Source organism: Periplaneta americana, chromosome 13, assembly GCF_040183065.1.
Source record: "Periplaneta americana isolate PAMFEO1 chromosome 13, P.americana_PAMFEO1_priV1, whole genome shotgun sequence".
Lineage (NCBI taxonomy): Eukaryota > Metazoa > Arthropoda > Insecta > Blattodea > Blattidae > Periplaneta > Periplaneta americana.
In genome coordinates, this window is record NC_091129.1 from 38,016,791 (window position 1) to 38,037,580 (window position 20,790).

Here is a 20,790-nt window from a genome sequence, read left to right on the forward strand (position 1 = left end):
TAAGAAGTAAGTTCCGTAAGTTGTGGAACAGTAGCGCTAAATTAGTAGCGAGTGGAACTCCCAAGTCATGATTATGACGTAATCGCGATAACTGGAGATGCGTTGACAGCATTCTACACTAACAAGTTATTACTGTTATAGTCACGTGCTCTAATTTCCGGCAGCCAATCGCGTTGCAGGTCGGCTACATTTAAACGTGTGCGTCTTGTGATTCGCATATGAAGACGTTATTCATTTCTTAAGGCTCGATAAATGCATAATAAAATCGCCCGCCATTTTGGCACTTTCGTTGGTGTTTGCAGACAGCACACGAAGACGTTATTTGCCGCTCAATTATGTGCTGAATTACAGTTGATTTATTATCATAGGAGCTACGATATGATAATGTTTAGCGGTGTGGCAAATAGATTCCTCGTATGGTAGCTCGGCAACGAAAGAACAAAAATGGCGAACGATACTACCTACCTAGACTTTATAGAGCTTCACTTCCTAAGACGTAAGCAAAGAGGAGGAGTCACGCCGCCGGGAATAAGAGCGTCGCGACTATAGTAATGGCATATAAAAACATTTTACACTATAACCGCAGCAAAGGTATAGTGGTATTACGCAAAGGAGACAAGACTACGCTCTATGGAGATAATGACAAGACGTAATTTATGTTTATTGACGGGAAAAGAAAATGGTCATCTATCTCATTTATCTCCTGCCTTAGTTGCCTCATAAGCGGTGCCAAGCTGGTATCACTTGTGAGGTTCAGACCTGGCTTCTGACAGTTGACTAAACAAAAACCTCATTACCGAATATATTATGTACTGCACATGTTCCTTATGACGTTATTGAACTTCAAGCAATATAAAATGCTGTACTGTTATATATTTTTCTGCCCTGAACTTTTCACCCGTTTACCATTCCTTCCACTGCATCTTTCAGTAGACAGTTTCTTTTCAACCAGTGTCCCATCCAATTCATTTTCCTCTTCCTAATCAGTATCAGCATTATTATTTCTTCATTCAGTCTTTATTATTCTGTCTGTCCACTGCACACGCTCCATTCTTCTCTATATCCACATTTCAAATGCTTCTAGTCGCTTCTGTTCACTTTGTCATAATGTCCATGTTTCTGCCCCATACAATGCCACACTTCACATAAAGCACTTTACTAATCTTTTCCTAACTCTTTTTCCAGAGGTCTGCAGAAGATGCTCCTTTTTCTATTAAACGCTTCCTTTGCCAAGCTATCCTCCATTTGATTTTCTGGCGGCAGCTCATGTTACTGCTTATAGTACACCCCAAGTATTTATATATATATATATATGTTATTACTCTCACTTAAAGCAGAGTGTGTTTTGACTCCAAGTGAATAGCAAAGACAGTTATCACTAGCACTTTCCTGAATTGTATCATCTTCTGATTCACTCCATCGCCATCTTCTTCTTGTTTCTCTTGCTTCTCCTCCTCCTCATCATCATAATCACCATCATCACCATCAAAATCATCATCATCATTATTATCATCACCAACACCATGCCCACAGCCATCATCACTGTCACTGCCATCATCTCCACCCTATCGAATTATTTCGTTCACAGTAGACTCTAGTACACATTTTGCCAATACTCGCCCTCAATTTTCACTACATGGGGACAATAAACTTGCCAGTCTTTCGCAGAAACTTTATTTACTCTCTATACATCCATTTTCTTTAGAGCTCCTAAGGAAAATTCTCCACCTGTGTTTATTCTCTCGGAGCAAACGCCTTATCTTTTGTTTTGGGCTTCTTTTACCACAAGGGATGCCAAATCACCTCAACCAATCGACAATTTCTTTTTTTGTCTGGTACGTCAAAGACTACTAGGGGTCATTGTCAAGGGATATTACGGAGGCAGCTGGCAAGTTTGGAATTACTCACTCTCTGAACCATTTCCATCGGTGGTAGTCACTAGCAGTTGAGTGAGCTACATTTATAAGTGAGAAGACAACCATCAATAAAACCACATTTTGAACTATGAACTTATATACTATTATAAGCCTTTTGGACAGTATTCCTTTTACAAAATCGCTAACATTTTTTACTTTTTGTCAGCATTTTTTGAAAGTCAAATCGGAGTTATCCAATATTTATACAGGTAAAATATTTGTCTTTGCTCTGCTCTAAAATGTTTAACATTTTTTTGTGATACTCATGCAACCTCCAACACCAATCAACAATGTTCGGTCGGTGTCGAATGAATCTTCGATCCTGTGATCTCTTCCGCTAAAATCCCATGCTTTTTAGCAGAGTATTGAAAAGCATTACAGCCACCGGCGTGGCTCAGTCGGTTAAGGCACTTGTCTGCCGATCTGAAGTTGCGCTCGGGCGCGGGTTCGATCCCCGCTTGGACTGAATATCAGTTGGGTTTTTTCCGAGGTTTTCCCCAACAGTAACGTGAATGCCAGGTAGTCCATGACGAATCCTCGGCCAAATCTTGCCAAATACCATCTCGCTATCACCAATCTCAGCTATGCTAAACAACTTCGTAGTTGATATAGCGTCGTTAAATAACCAACTAAAAAAACATTACAACCTTTTGATATCCCTCTCTCCCCTAACCGCAAGCTATGACTTTGCACAGAGGCAGACTATGGAGCGGTAATGTTTCCGAACGGGTGATACTGAATGTTATCTCAGGTTGGCATACTGTATTGCACGCATAGGTGCGAGGTTCCTCTTGCCCAAATTCTCCACTCTCATAAGTCGCTACTAAACGTGACCTATTAATAATTCCTCCTGAATCACTCTGTGTATGTGTCAATAATTAAAGAAAATATTTGGACAGGTAGGTTTTAATAGGCCTAGTCACCCTCAGTTCGTCTAGGCCAGGCCTGCACAAGGTTTGCGCTCTCCGAGCCGGCTCACAGCTCATGAGCGGAATGCAGATATTAGCTGCGCTCTGTATAAGGGTGGACTGGAAGAAGGGGTGATCTCGTACAAAATATACACAAAAGGAAGTGCTATTACGAATGCTTATGAAATGAATTGCCGTTCAGTGTTTGCAAAACTATCTTGGGCTATTATTAATTAATAAAGAAATATTTATTTTACAGAAGTAATAGAAATTCTATAGCTACTTAAATGTACAATATCATTTTGTTATATTCTTATTTATCAGTACATCAAAACGAGGTTTTATGCTGTTGGCAGCTAAAAGGAACAGTAGCCTACTGATCGTAATGAAACATCAGTTACACATGTTCGATGTCTGCTTTTATTAAAGTTGATTATAGAAAAAAGTTGCTCACAAATATAAATGTTGAGCCAAACATAGCAATCATTTTCACAGCCTGCCTGTGTAGTCGTGGATATTTTTGCTAATCTTTAGTCTTGTAAAACTCAACCAGGCTAGTAGTATTATTCAAACGATCTTTAGCTCTTAGGTCACATTGAAGATCAATAAGTTCGAGCTGTAAATCGTTAAATGTTAAATGTTATGTTCCGTCTTTTAGATTCTTTCATACTCTACTTTAGCAGTAGGTAAGTAGCATGAAACAGTTACTGAGAATAAGCCTACACACTGCACTTCACTAGATAGCTGAGTGGTCGTTTCCCTCTCCTCTACCTATAGCAAGTCTATGACATTCTGACGTATCTTCCTCTCCGTTTCGGCGAGCGGTAAACACCGCTCTCCCGCTCCGAAGGAGCGCGCGCGCTCGTTGAGTGCTCTTTGTGCAGGTCTGGTCTAGACCATGATGAAAATAACTGTGAAGACAGTGGTAAAGATAAAGTTTTCTCTTCTACTATCTGTAACAGTGATATTCAACCTTCCATACATGTACTTCCGGGGATACGCGAATACATGCTCAGGGTAAGTAGAAATAAAAATACGGGCATATATCATATCATGACAAATTAAGAGGAATCATGGTCGCATTTAGAGTTAACCACAAGAAATATAGAACTAAGAATATATGATTTTGGAGCGCCATTTTTTTTCCGGTTTCCTTTCTTCCTTCTCTCTGCTATCTGAGCGACTAAATTTATGTAATGCACGTAATATGAGTTGTGACGTGATTAAACACTACTAAGCGAGATATACATTTTCCTTAGCTCTGTATCTTATTTCCTTTAACCATACAATGAACTACCTACTTTACAATAGTGTTGAGACATTAATTATTACAGAAGAAGGCGATACAGTTCATTATATCTATTTAGATATAATCAACTGGATCGCCTTGCTTTGTGATAATTACAGCTGCCGCCAATAGAAACATGATAAGCGGTGAAGATTTTATAAGGCAATAATACCAAAAGTAATATTCGGTATCAAGACCGAAATACATACTTAGGTCAGTCAGTAATCCTAAGTTACAAATCGAAGTTTTTTTAGTTGCTTATTTTACGATGCTTTATCAACTGTTTTGATTATCTAGCTTCTGAATGAGAAAAAGGTGATAACACAAGCAAGATGAGTACAGGGTCCAGCGCCGAAATTAACCCAGCTTTTGTTCTTAATTGGTGGAGAGAAAGCCACGGAAAAACATCGACCAAGTAATTTGACCCTACTACGATTTGAACCCAGGCCCGCTGGTTTCACCATCACACATGCTAACTGTTACTCCATAGTGGCGAACTACAAACCAACATATTTTTTAATGAGAAGTTTGAAGCTAGCACCGTAAGATGGTAGTTATGTCAAGGTGATCGATGTACTCACAAGCGGTGCAAGCGAAACAAAGAACACCAATTACAAAATGGCGGAACTCTGCAGGAGTGCGCCATTGTTGAGCGGCACTATGTTCTGCTACTTTCTTGGGCAAAGGATCCGAGAGAAAAGGTTATTTGTAAAGAAATGCTATCTATGTATGTTGCAGCGGCGGTTCCTCTATATGAGCACAGGAGCAAGTGACACCTTAAAAACCAACAATAATGGTACAGTCATATTACTGTATTAATAACTTATTATTACATCTATTACTTACCAATATGCAAGGACGTTCCTACATTTTTCGTCTCGAGAGAGTGTCCCGTTCGTGTGTCGTGTGTCTTTAAATCTCCATTAGACAGGTTGACAGCAGCTCGCACAATTTTACTCTAGCAGGGTGAAATAGCCTGAGGCGAGAATATTTTCTGGTTTGTTACAATGGTTACAATAGCTCTGCTCGCACAGGTCTGAACGTGCTAGCGACAGAGAAATAGAGATGTTCCATCTCCCTTGGGTCTGGCATCGTGTTCTTTTCTCCCTCTTGCCTCGTTTTCTCTCTTTACTCTTTCTTTTCAAAATACCATTATGCACGGTAGCTGATTCTGTTGTCTTTTGTTCAGCAAAGTAAGGGAAATACGAGCTGCAATGGAGCGTATTGAAAGTTGAAACAGTAACACTTGAAGTTTGGAGACGGACGTGTGTAAAATTGTGTGTTAAATTAAAAGAGGATTAAAACATTCCTCCGCACCATGACAGAAGACCGACTAAGTACATTGGCCATATTGGCAGTGGAAAAAAAAAAAAGAAGAAAATAAAACTTGTTAACTACATTAGAGACTCCAATAATAAAGTTATTGATAAGTTTGCATCTCTCAAAACTAGGCGCATGGAGTTTCTCTACAAATAAATCTAGATCTTCAACACCATCTACAACAGCAGTGAAGGTGAGTCCTATGAATTAATTTTACTCTACTCTTCTTTAATGGTTTTAATTTTGGTTTATATGCGTAGATTTGGTACATGCATATTTGAACTGGTTTATCTCTGACGTGTGACTCAGCTATACGAGAATATATCAGTGTGTTCATTACTCATTTTTCTTGTGAACACCCATCCAAGAAAGGCACGAGCCGCCACTGGTATGTTGATTATTGCCTGTAGCGTGAAGCTCTCTACAATTGGATGCAGAAGTTTTCTGAAGGATAGTCAAGTATCGAACAACGAATCTGTCGGCCAATGGAGATTTTTCATGGAGGCAACAGGTTGGAAATTTGATCCGAGGACATACGATGAAGAGGACTATATCTCGGATAGCCACAGATTAGTCTTGTGTACACCATTACCAGACCGGGACATAGAATGAATCAGTGCTCTTATCAAGTTTCCAATGGTAGACTCGCGCGATGGCGCCGTCATTTTGCAACTGCTGCTTCTTTGTTTCGCTTGTGTACACATCCATAATATTACCATCTAGCGGTGATAGGTTTAGGCGCCCCACTGAATAATATTGGTAGCTACATGTACGTACCTCAGTTTGTAGTTTATTGACACTCCCTCTTATTTTGTTTGGTAACGACTTTCAATTACACTAAAGTGAAAACAATATCCTATTTAATATCATTCTGTGATCAGTTAAAGCAGGACGACATTTTTTACAGCTGCGTGGTCCAAGATTGGCGCGTGAATTGAGAGAATCTGATTTATCTACATTTTCCAAAAGTTACAATTACCATTCTCGACAGTCGAAATGATGATGATGATAATAATAATAATAATAATAATAATAATAATAATAATAACATTAATAATATAAGAATAGTAGTAATGACTATCAACACTTCTATGCAAAAATTCTTTTTTTTTTCAGCATTATATCATATATTATTGCACTAAAATATTATTGCAGTTTGAATCGATATAATTACAGTATAAACTCACTAATTTTGACTAACTGGGGGGGAGAGAATCCAGTCACAAAAAATTAGTAAATGTTCAAATTATATAAAATGTATGGAAACAGGATTATTTCGACTATTCAAAAAATTACTTACTCAATGATTAATCATTCTACAGTATTTACAAATAATTGAACCACATAATTGATTTCGAAGTTCTTTAGTCTTTAATTTATTACAAAGAAAGCCAATAACATAACTAAATTTTACATACTTATGGAATAGATAATATTTATTTATAAAGCATGAGATTGAACCGAACTAGTCCAAGACAATAATTCTACACGAAGCATTACCTTTGCAACTTTCAGAAAATTATCTGAAGAAATAGGTAATTGTTGTCTGCGTCTGTTGAGCTTCTATTCGTTCTGTACAGTACCAGCAAAAAGCAATGGGCCGAATCTTGGAGGTCGTTTCATAGTTCGATTCACATTATATATAACAACATTCATGACGATTTTGGCACGCCGCTCATAGGAGTGCCCTTTCGTTTCATCTTAGTAGCTCTCAGTTTCAATTGAAAAACTAAATAGTATTTAATAATTTGCTCTGATAAAAGTCGTGCCTGCAGCATAATGACTGATGTATTTTACATAAGGTTTCTTTATTGTCGTCCTCTCGAATTCATATGTGAGTATTCCGGTTTGTCTTTAGAGTTTGAGTAGATATTTTAGCCGAGCGTGCAACGATATTATGAATCACGTGGGAGCAGTAATTTTGTAATTTTTTTCAATTTTCGCCGTTTTCAATTCGACGAATAACTTGAATATTTTGTTGCACGTTTAAAGACGTCCGCTTGACAGACATCTCTTACCGCCTGTAATTTGCTCGGTACCAGTGCCTGAACTGAATTGGCATCAACATTTTTTACTAAGCCACAGTACGCTTAGAGGTCATTCGTTCTCTCGTGGCACCAAGTGTTTGTGTGCACCGTAGCTCATAGTAAGAACCTTAAGGTACGGTCACACGTCGCTACTTTTGCAGCGCTGCAGTAGGGCACAGTCGGGTAAATTCGCAACACGTACAATTTCGCAGTAGCTCTTATGTAGTAGTCCGAGTAAATCTGATGCTGTAAAAAATCCCAGTACATGGCAGCAGTGCCTAGAACCGTCTGCACTACAAGTAATGGCTCTGTCGAGCTTCAACAGGACTGAAAACTCATTTACCATTCTGTTGTCACATTTTGTGAAAAGAGGGTACTTGTGAAACGTTGCGGAAGTTTTGTCTGAATTATTTTCATAATTGAAGAAATGTAAATATTTCATTAGAGTAGCTATCTATATTCTTTAATGTGTGGAGATTTTTTTTGAGTGGTAAGTGAAAAATATCCAACAAGTGGTAGCTGAGAAATGTGTATTTGCCGGTGAATCTTTTCGTATTCAGTTCTGGCTGATAAAATTGTGGTAGGTGTTACTTCAGCAGTGAAAGGAAGAAAGTAGGCATCTCGAATATGAGAATATTATTATCGGTCTTTAATGATAATTATTTTCTTTACTAAATCAATTGATAGCGATTAATTACATTTAGTGCTGAGTAGTAGAAGAAAAAACAATAGACTACTGATACAACAGAATCACGGGTTCGATACCACTATCAAATACGTTCCATTGTGTGTATGTTTTTCCTGTTTTAGCTAGCTAAAAAGGAAGTTAAATTTATTAATACTTATCCATTTATTGAACAGATAAAATTAAAATAGGCCTACAAGATATTAATAGTCCACAATAAAGGTCCGGGTTCTAATCTCAAAAATCAGTTTTATGTAAATGAAAACAAATAACAATCAAATTTAACACATTTACCGTATTATTTGTTACAGATATTTCCCGCTGGAGGTAAATATGGTCAGAAATATAAAGAAACTCATGTAAAAGGAGCCCTCAGCAAAATATTGAATTTAATATTCCTTACAATATACTGAACATCACACCTGACCCTTCCAAAATGCCAGTCGTGAAGAAAGGAAATCCTTTTTTATTACCTGGGGAGAAAGAAGCTGAATTGTTGTCCTATGTGGTCGAGATACAAGAACTTGGCTTTAGGCTTACTGCAACTTAAGTTCAAGAATTTGCATTTCTATTGGCATCTGAAAGGAGCAAGAATATTTTCACCAATGAGGATAAGAGGGCTGATTAGGATTGGTGGGTTTCTTTCAAGAAACGTCGTGATTTGTGCATGCGCCAGCCTGAAAACCTCTCCTACAACAGGGCCGTTGTTGCTATACGAGAAAACCACAATGACTTCTGTGATGCTCTAGAGAGAGTTCTAGATAACTCGGGACTGAATGGCAAACACAACCATATTTGGAATCTAACGAGACAGGTTTTAATATGGTACCAAAACCAAACAAAATATTCTCCCCGAAGAGTTCCAAAAGGGAAAAGGGTATAGATTCAGGCTACTGCGGAAAAGGGAGAAACAACAACGGTCTTGTTGGCCGTAAATTGTATGGATCAATGCATGCCTCCACTTTTTATTTTTAAAGATTTGAGAATGACTGAAAATCTTCGAGAAAATGCACCTCCATTGAGTCCAGTTAAAGTGTCAAAGAATAGATAGATGAAGTCCGAGATTTTCTTGAACTTTCTATGTCACTTCGCCGAAAACATTCCTCCAGCCAGACCTGTGATGATCTTGATCGATTTACACAGCAGCCACATGTATCCGTATGCTTTGAAATTCAGAAAGTAAAATGGATTCGTATTTGAAACTTTTCCTTCTCATTATACCTATCTTCTCCAACCTCTTGATGTCTCGGTGTTTGGTTCCCTTGAAGGAGTTAGACTGTGAAGCCAGGAGGTCATCTTAAAACTTTTGAATATAAACCTGCAGGGAAGAACTTCTTTCCACTGTTCCGGGCTACAATGAAACAGTCTGTGACTGCATAGAACATTATTGGTGGGTTCTGTGAATCTGGGAATTGCCCCTCAACAGATACGCTGTCTCCATGATGACCTGAATGTTTCAACTGTTCATGAAACAGCGAAAGTTGCATCGGTAGTTGTTCCCTACGCCACATCAACTGGATCATCGAAAGCTCCACATAAACAGCCCTATATGAGCCGACTATTCTTCCTCTTACAGCTCCCATAAGGAGATGGAGGAAGCGGAAGTATGCTGCAAGTTCTGAGAGAGCGTTTGATCATTCTTCGGAAGAGCCAGAACATAAATTGAAAGGCAGTCTACTTCAGGAATATCCAAGAGCACTCCCGCAGTGAAAAATATGCACAATCTTTGTTTGATGAAAAACGTTCTACATTCTCCAGGCGGTAGTACGAAAATGATGTCAATGGAGAGGCCTGTATACAGTGTTTGCAGTGCAAAATGCGGTTCCTGAAAAATGTCAAGGACTTGTAAAGTTTTCATCTCCTATCACAACTATGGATTTGTGGTTAAATCAGGGATATCATTTTGAATATTCTATCATATCATAAGGCTAGAAAAGAAAATATTTATTTTGTTGGTCTATTTAGTTTTTCCGATGTGTTTGTACATTGAAATAAAGTATATAATTGTTTTTATAGCTGATCGAAAACTTTTGACCGGTAGTGTATTTTAGAAATATTACTCGAAACTACCAGAGTAGTACTGCGAAATTAATCGAGTTATTCAAACGATTATAATTCGCAACACGTTTTTAATTTGTCATATGTAAACTTTTCAGTTAAAAAATTTAAAAAATCATGCATAAAAATAATAAGTAAGGTTTTTTCCTAAAACATGGAAATTTTAATATGTTATTTATTATATTTTACAGGAATGAAACTTTAATACTGCGAAATTACTATGGTCTGCTCTACATAATAGTGCGCAACTCTCGTACTGCAACGTGTGAACAACGGTGCAACCTGAAAAGTAGCGGATGCCGAACCAGCTGCCCGCAGCTTAAAATAGCGACGTGTGAACTGGGTTGCCACCAAAATGTGCCAGTTGCACTTTATATTCTTTGGATGTATTTTAATGATTGATGTGATGAAAATATTTGTAGCAATTACTAATGTACAACACAGACACAGTATATTTGCTCATGATATAGTTCTTTATTTTTTATTTTCTGTAGCGAACTTACAAACAGGAGAGTTGTCAACATTGCTTGTGAGAATATGCTGTTTATTATATTTGAAGTTCATAGGTGTTTTTCTAATAGTTTTATAATTAAAATAACGTCAATTTCTAAACATTATTTAGGACTGAGAAACAAATAGTATACATACTTCAAACAAGAGAGTGTTTGTGGAACTTGCAAATGTCGTTTCCCATAAAAAATGTCGTTTCCCACAAAAAAAAGGCAAATGAAATTCAGAAGACAAATTTTAAAAGAATTCACTCTCTTCTGGACCAGTACAGAAAAGTTGTTAAAAATAATAACATTTCTCCTATTAATACTCGCGAAAATTTTTACACCATAACATTAAGGCCTATTCGTCACCGTTACCATAGGTTTCGAAGGACATTGTAACTTCAAATTATTCTGTATTTCTATTCTTCCTTTGTCTTAGCATCGTTTACTTTTTGTAGCTTAACGTTTTGTTGCCCAGATTAAAATGAAAAGAGTTGATGAATAAGCTACTGCATGAGCTTCATAGTCTGAAACACTAATGCGGACATAACCAAGAAATGCATTGAATAATCAACAATGAGATGTAAAACTGCAGCCAAACTGCGGCTGTATAAGTAGCGCCTAATGCGAACATTACCACAAAATGTATATTGAGAAGTCAACACGGAGATGGAAACCTGCAGCATGACTGCGGCTGCAAAAGAAGGGCCTAGTGAGTGAACAGACTCGCAACCTCCAGTTGCAACTTTTGCAGCACTTGGGTTGCGCAGCACGAAAATTAGCGTGCAGCGCGCTACTTTTGGCTTACGTGTGAACACGACACGCAACTTTTGCAGCTACAGTACAAAAGTTGCGCTGCAAAAGTAGCGATGTGTGACCGTACCTTTACATGTGAACACTACACGCAACTTTTGCAGCTGCAGTAGAAAAGTTGCGCAGCAAAAGTAGCGACTTGTGACCGTACTTTTTTGGTGGAGGTAAGCGAGCTAAGCTCTCTGCAAGTTGAAGTCTATCGAGGGTGTGAACCTTCCCAATTCACTTCTTCTTTCCTCTTACGCGCAGATTGGAGTCATACTGTACTTGTGTGTTATACGACAGGTTCTGTAATTTAATATACTGTATAAACCCGTTATCGTGTTTTAAAATAACATGCGATAAAAAAATTGGCGTATGTTCAAATTAGAAAGATATTGTACAAACATGTCCCACCGATTTCATAATAAAACACAGTCTGCAAGGGAAAAAGTCAGTGAGAGCTGGAAACCACGGAGTGACGGACGACTGCAAATCTGTGTGTTGAGCCGGAACTAGTTATGTACGAATTCATATCAGATGGTGTCATATAGGGCCTTCACTAATAGTTCAACACAAAGGCAGCTGCTTTCTCTTCTTCTTAATGAGTGCAACCTAATTCCAGAATAGAGGCTAGTGGTATTTCGAAGTGCAAGTGTTAATTAGATCTTCCATAGAATTAATTCAGTTCGAATCCTCACGTTGGTAATATCTTTCTCACTTGTTAAACTAATTATCCTTTCATTTACACGTGGATGATATGGAAGGAAAGAAACTAAAATCAAATGGCGAATAAATGGCATTACCTCGAAAAATAAACCTGTAGTAGCTATGTACTTTATACTGTAACTTGTTTATTCGTCTGGTGAGTATAATTTAACCAGAGTCGTCGGCTTTAGTGAACTATTTTATTAATTGGTAGGTGTTGTAACATTGCGTTTTATGATGTGTTCAATAAGAAGAAAGCCTTCACTTGTAACTTTTATCATGCGAGAATATAATTCTCAAGTGTAGCAATTTCACAGACAATAATTATTTCCCTGTCACTCATTTGCAAGAAGATGTTACAACTCTAAATTGAGCAGTTTTAAGTTAATGCTATAGAAGGAAGCATTTCAAGCTGCACTTTTAACTGGTAAATTGTCATAACTCATGTTAATAGCAACAATGGCATATTTTAATTGTGCTTTGGATCTTGCTTTGTTATCATGACATTGTTTTACACGAAGAACGCTACATCTTGTGTTGAAACTTTATTGCTCGAGAAGAGAGACAGCTAAGATTCGTTTTGTTTGTATCAATAGGGTATACAGTAATTTTAGAATGTAACGTTAATTATGGAAAAAAATAAGAATAATCAGGTTGCCACAATTTGAATTCAAGAGAGTTATATTTTGTATTAAGTCGGTCTAGGAGCAAAAGTCTTATAAGCCCAGAAAGTCATATTTCGAAATTCGACTGTCTTCGATCAATATATTAAAACCCTGGTTTTACAATTTCTACTTATGACATTATTCCAATTAGTCTTGAAGTCATTTCATTCATTCATTCATTCATTCATTCATTCATTCATTCATTCATTCATTTACTCATTTTTTATGTATTTATTTATTTATTTACTTATTTATTTATTTATTTATTTATTTATTTATTTTGCCAATAATTGTAACACAAAATATAAATAAACAGAAAAATTTTAGCTCGCCCCTGAAAGAGTAGAACCCGTGCTCAGGGGCGGATTCCTGAATTGAAATTAAGAAGTATATAATACAATTTGTCTTATGTTTACTACGCAATAAGAATATATAAATTTAAATTTACAAGAATTTACAATTTTGAAAGAATAATTTAAAATTTATTCTGACTTATGATATTCTTGCTAAAAATAAGTTATGGACATGCAAGATAATTTCAAACATTTAGATTTATAACTTTATTGCTAGCAATTTATACGACACTATTTCAACTCAAGACACAACTTTTTAGATCGTAAATTTTCATAACTTCAGCGTTTGAGTCTTATCGAGATAAGCCAAGGAAAGCAACTGGTGAAGCTAGTCCTGAAATCAAATTTTCGTGAAAGATCTCGTATATGCTGGTGGCAGTAGACCAATTACACGAAAAAAATGTGGCCTTTTATTTTCTCCGCAATAACCAAAAAAGTGTTCGAGTCTGCAAATTATTCTTTATAAATTCTTTAGATGTTAATAGTCGTCCCATATACACGAATAGTCTTGGATTATTAATGGATAGAGATCTAAACTGGAATAGTCAAGTAACTCACATCTGTAAGAAAATATTTTCATTGCTCCACTCTCTAAATCACTTACGAAACTGTCTGCCTCTTTCCATAAAAGAAACATTATTCAATCGTTATTGATGCCCCATTTTGATTACTGCGATTCTCTCTTGACAAATATAACCGTCAATTTAGTTGAAAGACTGCAACGTGTTCATACTGTGTGTGTCCGTTTCATCTGCAATACTCGTAAATTTGACCACATATCTCCATCTTTTGAAGTTCTTTCTTGGGTCCGCCTAAAGCAGTGGCCGGCAGATGCTGCAGTTGTGACGTAAGAGTCAGTCAGATCGCAAGAGCTTGGGAGAGCGAGCAGTTGAGTCGTATTAATGTTAGCACACACCAGCGCAGTGGCGTCAGTGCAGCAGTAGAACGGGACTGTTGAAAACAAAATGATCTATCTACATTTTATAGAAGATTTACCCAGGCAAGATTCCCTCGATTTGCATAGATTTGCTGCTAGGATGTTGAGCATATTCGGATCTACGTATGTATGTGAACAGTTCTTTTCTTGTATGAAGATCTGCAAACCACAACATAGAAACCACCTGTCTGATCTGAACTTGAAACATATTCTTCGCTTGTGTGTTAGCCAGGCTATGACTCCAAATATTGCAAAATTAGTACGCGAGAAAAGAGGAAAAAAAATCTCGACAAAGCGTTTAGCTTGGGCACGGTAGTGACACAAAGTGATGGTGTGTTTCAAAAGTTGAAATATACTTTGCATACTACTCACCAAGATAGGGCCTATATAGTTTAATCTGTATATTATGTAGAAAAATGTGTGTTAAAAACACTGTTTTCAAGTTTCTGAGTAGATAAAGTGTTGCAGTACAGCTTAAAGTATTTATTTATATGTTTGTATGTTTATAGCAGTTTCGGAATTTCATTTATATATGCAAACAAGACTGTATTATGAATTTCATATTATTGTAAGTATATTAAATTTGATTACAAACCAAAATATTTTGTTACATTGATTTATCACGGTTGTACAGTTTTGTTTTCGTACAAATGTATTCTAATTGTGCTGTTCCCATACTACCTCAGATGAATGGATCGCGTTCTGTCAGTGCATAGACCCGCACCACCACTGTTCAGTTGAACCTTCTCTCCACGCTGTGCTCAGTATGCAGAGATTGCCGAGCAAAGAGCGTGGCGGCTACGTCGTATGACGTCACAGAGCACGGAACATGCCGGTCACTGGCCTAAAGGAACGTAGAATAGCACATTCTTTATCTCTTCTGTTTAGAATATTATTCACTTCTACTCCAAAATATCTGAGAACTCGCTTTAAATATCTTACAACGTTACGGAATCAACATCAGGCCTTATTATCCATTCCTCGTCATCGTACCTCTTTCTATTCATCCTCTTTCACAGTGTCAGTTTGTCGCCTATGGAACTCCTAACTCGTCATGTCAGGGATTTCCGAACGGTTAATCAATTTAAATTAAAAATTAAGAATTACATACTTTTACATGAAATTGATTTGTGAGTGTTAGCCGATTTTTTATATATTACTCTGTGTGTATATAAATTGTCATTTAGGCCTATCATAAATTAGAATTAGGATATGAATTGTAAATAACTTAATTATGTATCATGTTAGTTAATATTTCATTATAGCCCATGTAAGCTTGTTAATGTGTATGAAAATTATTTTTATTTTTAAGTATGACTTTCGTATTTTTGTCATTGTTTTATTATGTATTTTACTCCTGGTAGTGTGGAAGAGAAGGCCTCATGGCCTTAACTCTACCAGAATAAATAAATAAAATACATAAATAAAAAAAATAAATAGAGAAGAAACAAGACAAGATTACGAATGCTCTTATGGAAGAGGATAAAAGAGGAAAGCACGATAAGCAGCCAAAAATTGATGAGAATATCAAAGAAGATATTAGTTACCGGTAGTTTACTGATTCGATATGAAAAATTGAGTCACTAAAGCGAGCAAATACTTCCAGACTTTTATTGATGGTTGTAAGACTAATTCACAAATGTATGACGATTACGTGACATGTTATCTAGAAAAGAATGTTGAGTATGGGAGTTACACATTGTTTCGCCGTTTGTTTACTACTGAATGTAAAACATATATTTTTTAAATACAATTAAAAATTAGTTGGAAAATAATTCCTGTATCCGCACTCACACGTGAGGTGATAAAAACTACGGAAGACACAGTTATTGCAGTTTAAAGTTTACGATTTACAAGCAGTGATGCAATTGCTCAAAGGTAATGTATCGGTCTTCTATTAAAATCGAATTTAAACATACTGATTTTACTGTCTACAAATTAAAAATTAATTCCTGTGAATGTTATGTTCGGGATGAATACAATGGACACATAGGTGTGATCGCAATGCGAACATATATGTTCTGACACTTGACAGAGGAAGCTGATGACAACAGGCAGAGGGGTTTCATATTTTACTCTGATATTTGCGCAGCTCATCAAAAAATTAAATTTATAATTGCCGGGTATCTCTACGCAGTTAGGTTTCTTAATGTAAGATGTATCATCCACAAATACGTTATAGCGGGACATACACAGAACGAAGATGCATTCTGTGGTAGGAAAGTGAAGCGCCAATTGAAAAGTGGACCCATTTATACAAGAGAAGCTTTCATTTCTGTGATAAATTTCTTCGAGGAAAACGGGAAAACCATTTCACGTAAATGATATGTGTTACGAAGATTTGTATGACATCAATCAGCTGCAGATGGACATAGGCTCTATTAATTTGGGAGTTGTGAAGATTACAGATATAAAGGTACTGAAAGAGTGTCCCAATTTGCTTTCCTAAAAAACTGTCAAATTTAGGTGCTAATTTTTAGGAATCAGTCTTCATAAAAAGAAGAAAACTACTATCAATGACATAATGTTAGCTCCTATATTCACTGCAAAGCCAGGAATCTCTTAGATGAAAAAAGTTATTGTCGAGTTGATTAATAAGAATTGAATACCTAAACATTACAGACAATCTATGTATGTATCCAACGCCTACTCACTTAACTTTACGTGATTCGGGTTCCGCATATTCCGAATAGATGGCAGAAATGTGACCCATTTCCTAATTTTATACTACTTCGGCGGGCCACACTGTACTTATGTGTATTTGTGGAGACATCTCGTGTACTGGCGTGAGTGTATATGTAAGTGTTCGTGTAAGTGTAGTGTCTGAAATGAGTGATGATGAGAAGATGAGGAAGGGAAAAGGGGAAACCCGTTGCCGGGAAGTAGTCTACTCATGTCGAATAGCACCAAGGGGGCCGTCAAGCTTAACGTCCCAGTCCGACGGAAGAATCACTATCAATAGTGACATATGCCTTCTCTTCAAATGCACTGCGAAGAGATTTGGGATTTAACCCAGGCATATTGGTGCACAATCTACTGATTAAAGGTGCGCACCGCCATCTCTTCTAGTCCCGAGACAAAAATTTTACATGACATTTTCTGACCCCGCCAGGAATCGAACCCGAGCCGGCTAGCCTGGAGGCAGACACGCTACAACAGAGCTAATTCGGCTATACGTAGGAATTTGCAAATTGCAAGTAAATTGTTTATTTCGGTAATAACATACTAATAGTCATTTTAGGCAAGTAGAATTATAATTGGAATAGTTCAGTACTGATATAATATAAGGTTGGGTATCTTGCAGTTTTTCAGAAAGTGGCAGAAATGATGTGTTATGCAGAATCCACCTAAATTACTGTTATGGAATAAAGATTTATGAGAAGTTATTTCTGAAATAAAAGATTGAGTACACACTGACAAGTTTCACAATGTTATATACACAGTAATATTGTATATAAGACAAAAAATAACTCATTTTTTATCCGTACCATGTTAACACAATTTACTTTTGACACATCTTGAAGAGAACCAATTTTGTCTACTAAAAAAAGTCACATCTCAACATAATGCTTAATTCTACGAGAAATTTGGCAGCAAGAGAGTCATAAAACTGAAAGAGGTTCCTACAAAGAGATGTAGAGGAAGCCATGGCTATCAATTAAGCTTTTCTTGTCTATAATAATAATAATAATAATAATAATAATAATAATAATAATAAAAATAATAATAATATATCTGAGTGTCCATTCTATCGAGGTATCCTAAGATGATATTGGAATACAATTACGCAACAATGTCACAGCACTTCAAAACCTTTAAAAGTATCTCCTGAGAAATCATGAATTTAGAATTGTGACACTGTTTTCACAAATGAGCGATGCAATATTGCATATATTTGTGTAAATCTTCACTCTTAAGAGCTAACAGTTGTGCCATTAGTTTTGAGAGGAATGAGTTGATTATGGCGCCAAACTCCACCGAGGAATTGGAGTGGGTATGATACTCTGATATAATTTTATCTCGAGACAGTAATCACACATGCTTCCACTAAGGTACAGTGGAGAAGAATTTACTGCTTTCTTTTACTGATATTGTGCTCAAGAATATTAAATCATTTTTATTTGTACACGAGTAACAATTAGGCCTACATAAAAATATCACTAATAATATAGGCATGTAGGATGTACTCGTATACAGAATGAACCGTAAGTAATGTTATTAAATTTCGTGAGTTTTTCTTTGAAATTAAGGAAGCAGTGTATAGGGCAAACCCGGGTAATTTCGCAATATTAAGGTTTTACTCCTCTAAAATATAATAAATAACGTATTAAGATTTCCATTTTTAGGAAATGTCTTAATTATTATTATTTCTAAACAATGCACCCAAATTTGATTTTTTAACTAAAATAATTACGTACGATAGAAATTAAAAACGTGTTGTGAATTATAATCGTTTGGACGACAACTCTGTTACTTTTGCAGTACTACTCTGGTAATTTCGCAGTAATATTTCTAAAATAAATTTCTACATATTTGGTGCAAAAATAACTTCAACATTACTACCAAAACATATGCAATGATTCCTTTGTCTTACAAGAATTTTCTCTCACTCAGATTTATGTTCTGTGCAAGAGTAACACAAGAAGTCCTTACGGTATGTTACAAGTCCCTGACATTTTTATTGGAACCACTTTATGCACTACATACACTGTATCCAGGCCGTTGTTGTTTCTCCGTTTACCGCAGTAGACTAAGTCTGTGCCCTTTTGGAGCCCTTCGGGGAGACTATTTTGTTCCGTTTTGTATCATACTAAAACCTGTCTCATCCAGATTCTAAATATGATTGGGCTTACCCTTCAGTCCCGAGTTATCTAGAACTCTCTCTAGAGCATCACAGAAGTCATTGAATGTTTCTCGTGTAGCAGCAGCAGTTGGAGAGATTTTCAGGCTGGTGAATGCACAAACCACGACGTTTCTTGAAAGAAACCCACCACTTCCAACCAGTCATCTTATTCTCATTGCTGAAAGGAATATTGCTACTTTCAGATGCCAGTAGAAATGCAAATTCTCGAACTTGAGTTGCAGTAAGCTCAAAGCCAAGTTCTTGCATCTCGACCACATAGGACACCAATTCAGCTTCTTTCTCTTCAGATAAGAAAAGAGTAGCCTACTTCCATTCTTCACCACTGGCATTTTGGAAGGATCAAGTTTGATGTTCAGACAGTTCTTCAGTGTTTTGTGAGAAAATTAAATTACTTGCTGCTCTCGTAAACAGACAAGCCAAAATTCAGTATTTTACTGAGTCCTTTTTACATCAGTTTAGTCATATTTCTTATCATATTTACCTGTAGCGGAGACACCTATAACAAATGATGCGGTAAATGTATAAAATTTGTTTGTTATTTATTCTGATTTACCTAAAACTGATTTCTGAGATTTGAAACCGGACTTTTATTATGGACTATTAATATTAGGTAGGTACATTTTATCTTTACAATAAATAGATAACTATTAATTTTATCTTTCTCTTTAATAGCTTAAGCAGGAAAAACTTACACACAATTGATCATAATATTTCCTACTCGGGTCGAACCCGTGACTCTGCTGCATCAGTATTGTTTCTTGTACTATTACTCAGCACTAAAAGTAATTAATCGCCATCAATCAGTTTAGTAAAGAAAATTATCATTACTCACTTATGGCTTTTAAGGAACCCGGAGGTTCATTGCCGCCCTCACATAAGCCCGCCATCGATCCCCATCCTGTGCAAGATTAATCCAGTCTTCATTATCATATCCCAACTCCTTCAAATCCGTTTTCATATTATTCTCCCATTTACGGCTCGGCCTCCCCAAAGGTCTTTTTCCCTCCGGCATCCCGTTATCAATAAACAGAGATAATGATACTTTCACATTCAATAGGCCCACTTCCTTCCTTTCACTGCCGCAGTCACATTTACCGCAATTATAACAGCCAGAACTGAATAAGGAAATCTTCAAGGCGAAAACACATTTCTCAGCAACCACTTGTTGGATATTTTTCACTTACTCCTCAAAGAAGTCTCCACACTTTAAAGAATATAATTACTGTAATGAAATACTTACATTTCTCCAATTATGAAAATAATTCAGAGAAAACGTCCGCAACGTTTCACAAGGATCCTCTTCTCACAGAATCTGACAACAGAATGGTAAAATCAGTTTTCAAACCAGTTGAAGGTCGACAGAGCCGCTATTTGTAGTGCAGACGGAACTAGGTAGAGCTGCCTCGTACTGGAATTTTTTACAGCATCAAATTTACTCGTCCAACTTCGGAATATTAAATATAAAATCTTCTGCAAAATTTTACGTTTTGCGAAATTACCTGGCTTCGCCTTAATGTTGATAAATAATTTAAATAATTTTAGTTTTATCTTTTAAATATCCAGAAATTTGATATGAATATAACTTTTCGTTGTGAAAAGAAATTTTAAAATGTTCTACAGAAATCTAAATCGTAACATCTTACCCGACATACTCCGGAGATTAAGAATGAAAAAGATAATAAGAAAGGCAAGGATGGATGGATGGATGGATGGATGGATGGATGGATGGATGGATGGACGGACGGACGGATGAATGAATGGTTTGATTAATGAAT

The 20,790-nt window shown here is 36.5% G+C and overlaps 1 protein-coding gene across 3 annotated transcripts in view; it reads left to right on the plus strand.

Moving 5' to 3' along the window:
• The first annotated feature begins 11,942 nt into the window (after window positions 1-11,942).
• Window positions 11,943-20,790, plus strand: part of LOC138711807 (uncharacterized) — a 43,986-nt gene continuing 35,138 nt past the window's right edge. For 2 of the 3 annotated variants that reach the window (XM_069843057.1, XM_069843055.1), the window contains exon 1: window positions 11,943-12,353. The gene's annotated coding sequence lies outside the window, so the exon portion shown is untranslated. The remainder of the gene's footprint in view (window positions 12,354-20,790) is intronic. The other variant, XM_069843056.1, reaches the window with a different exon arrangement.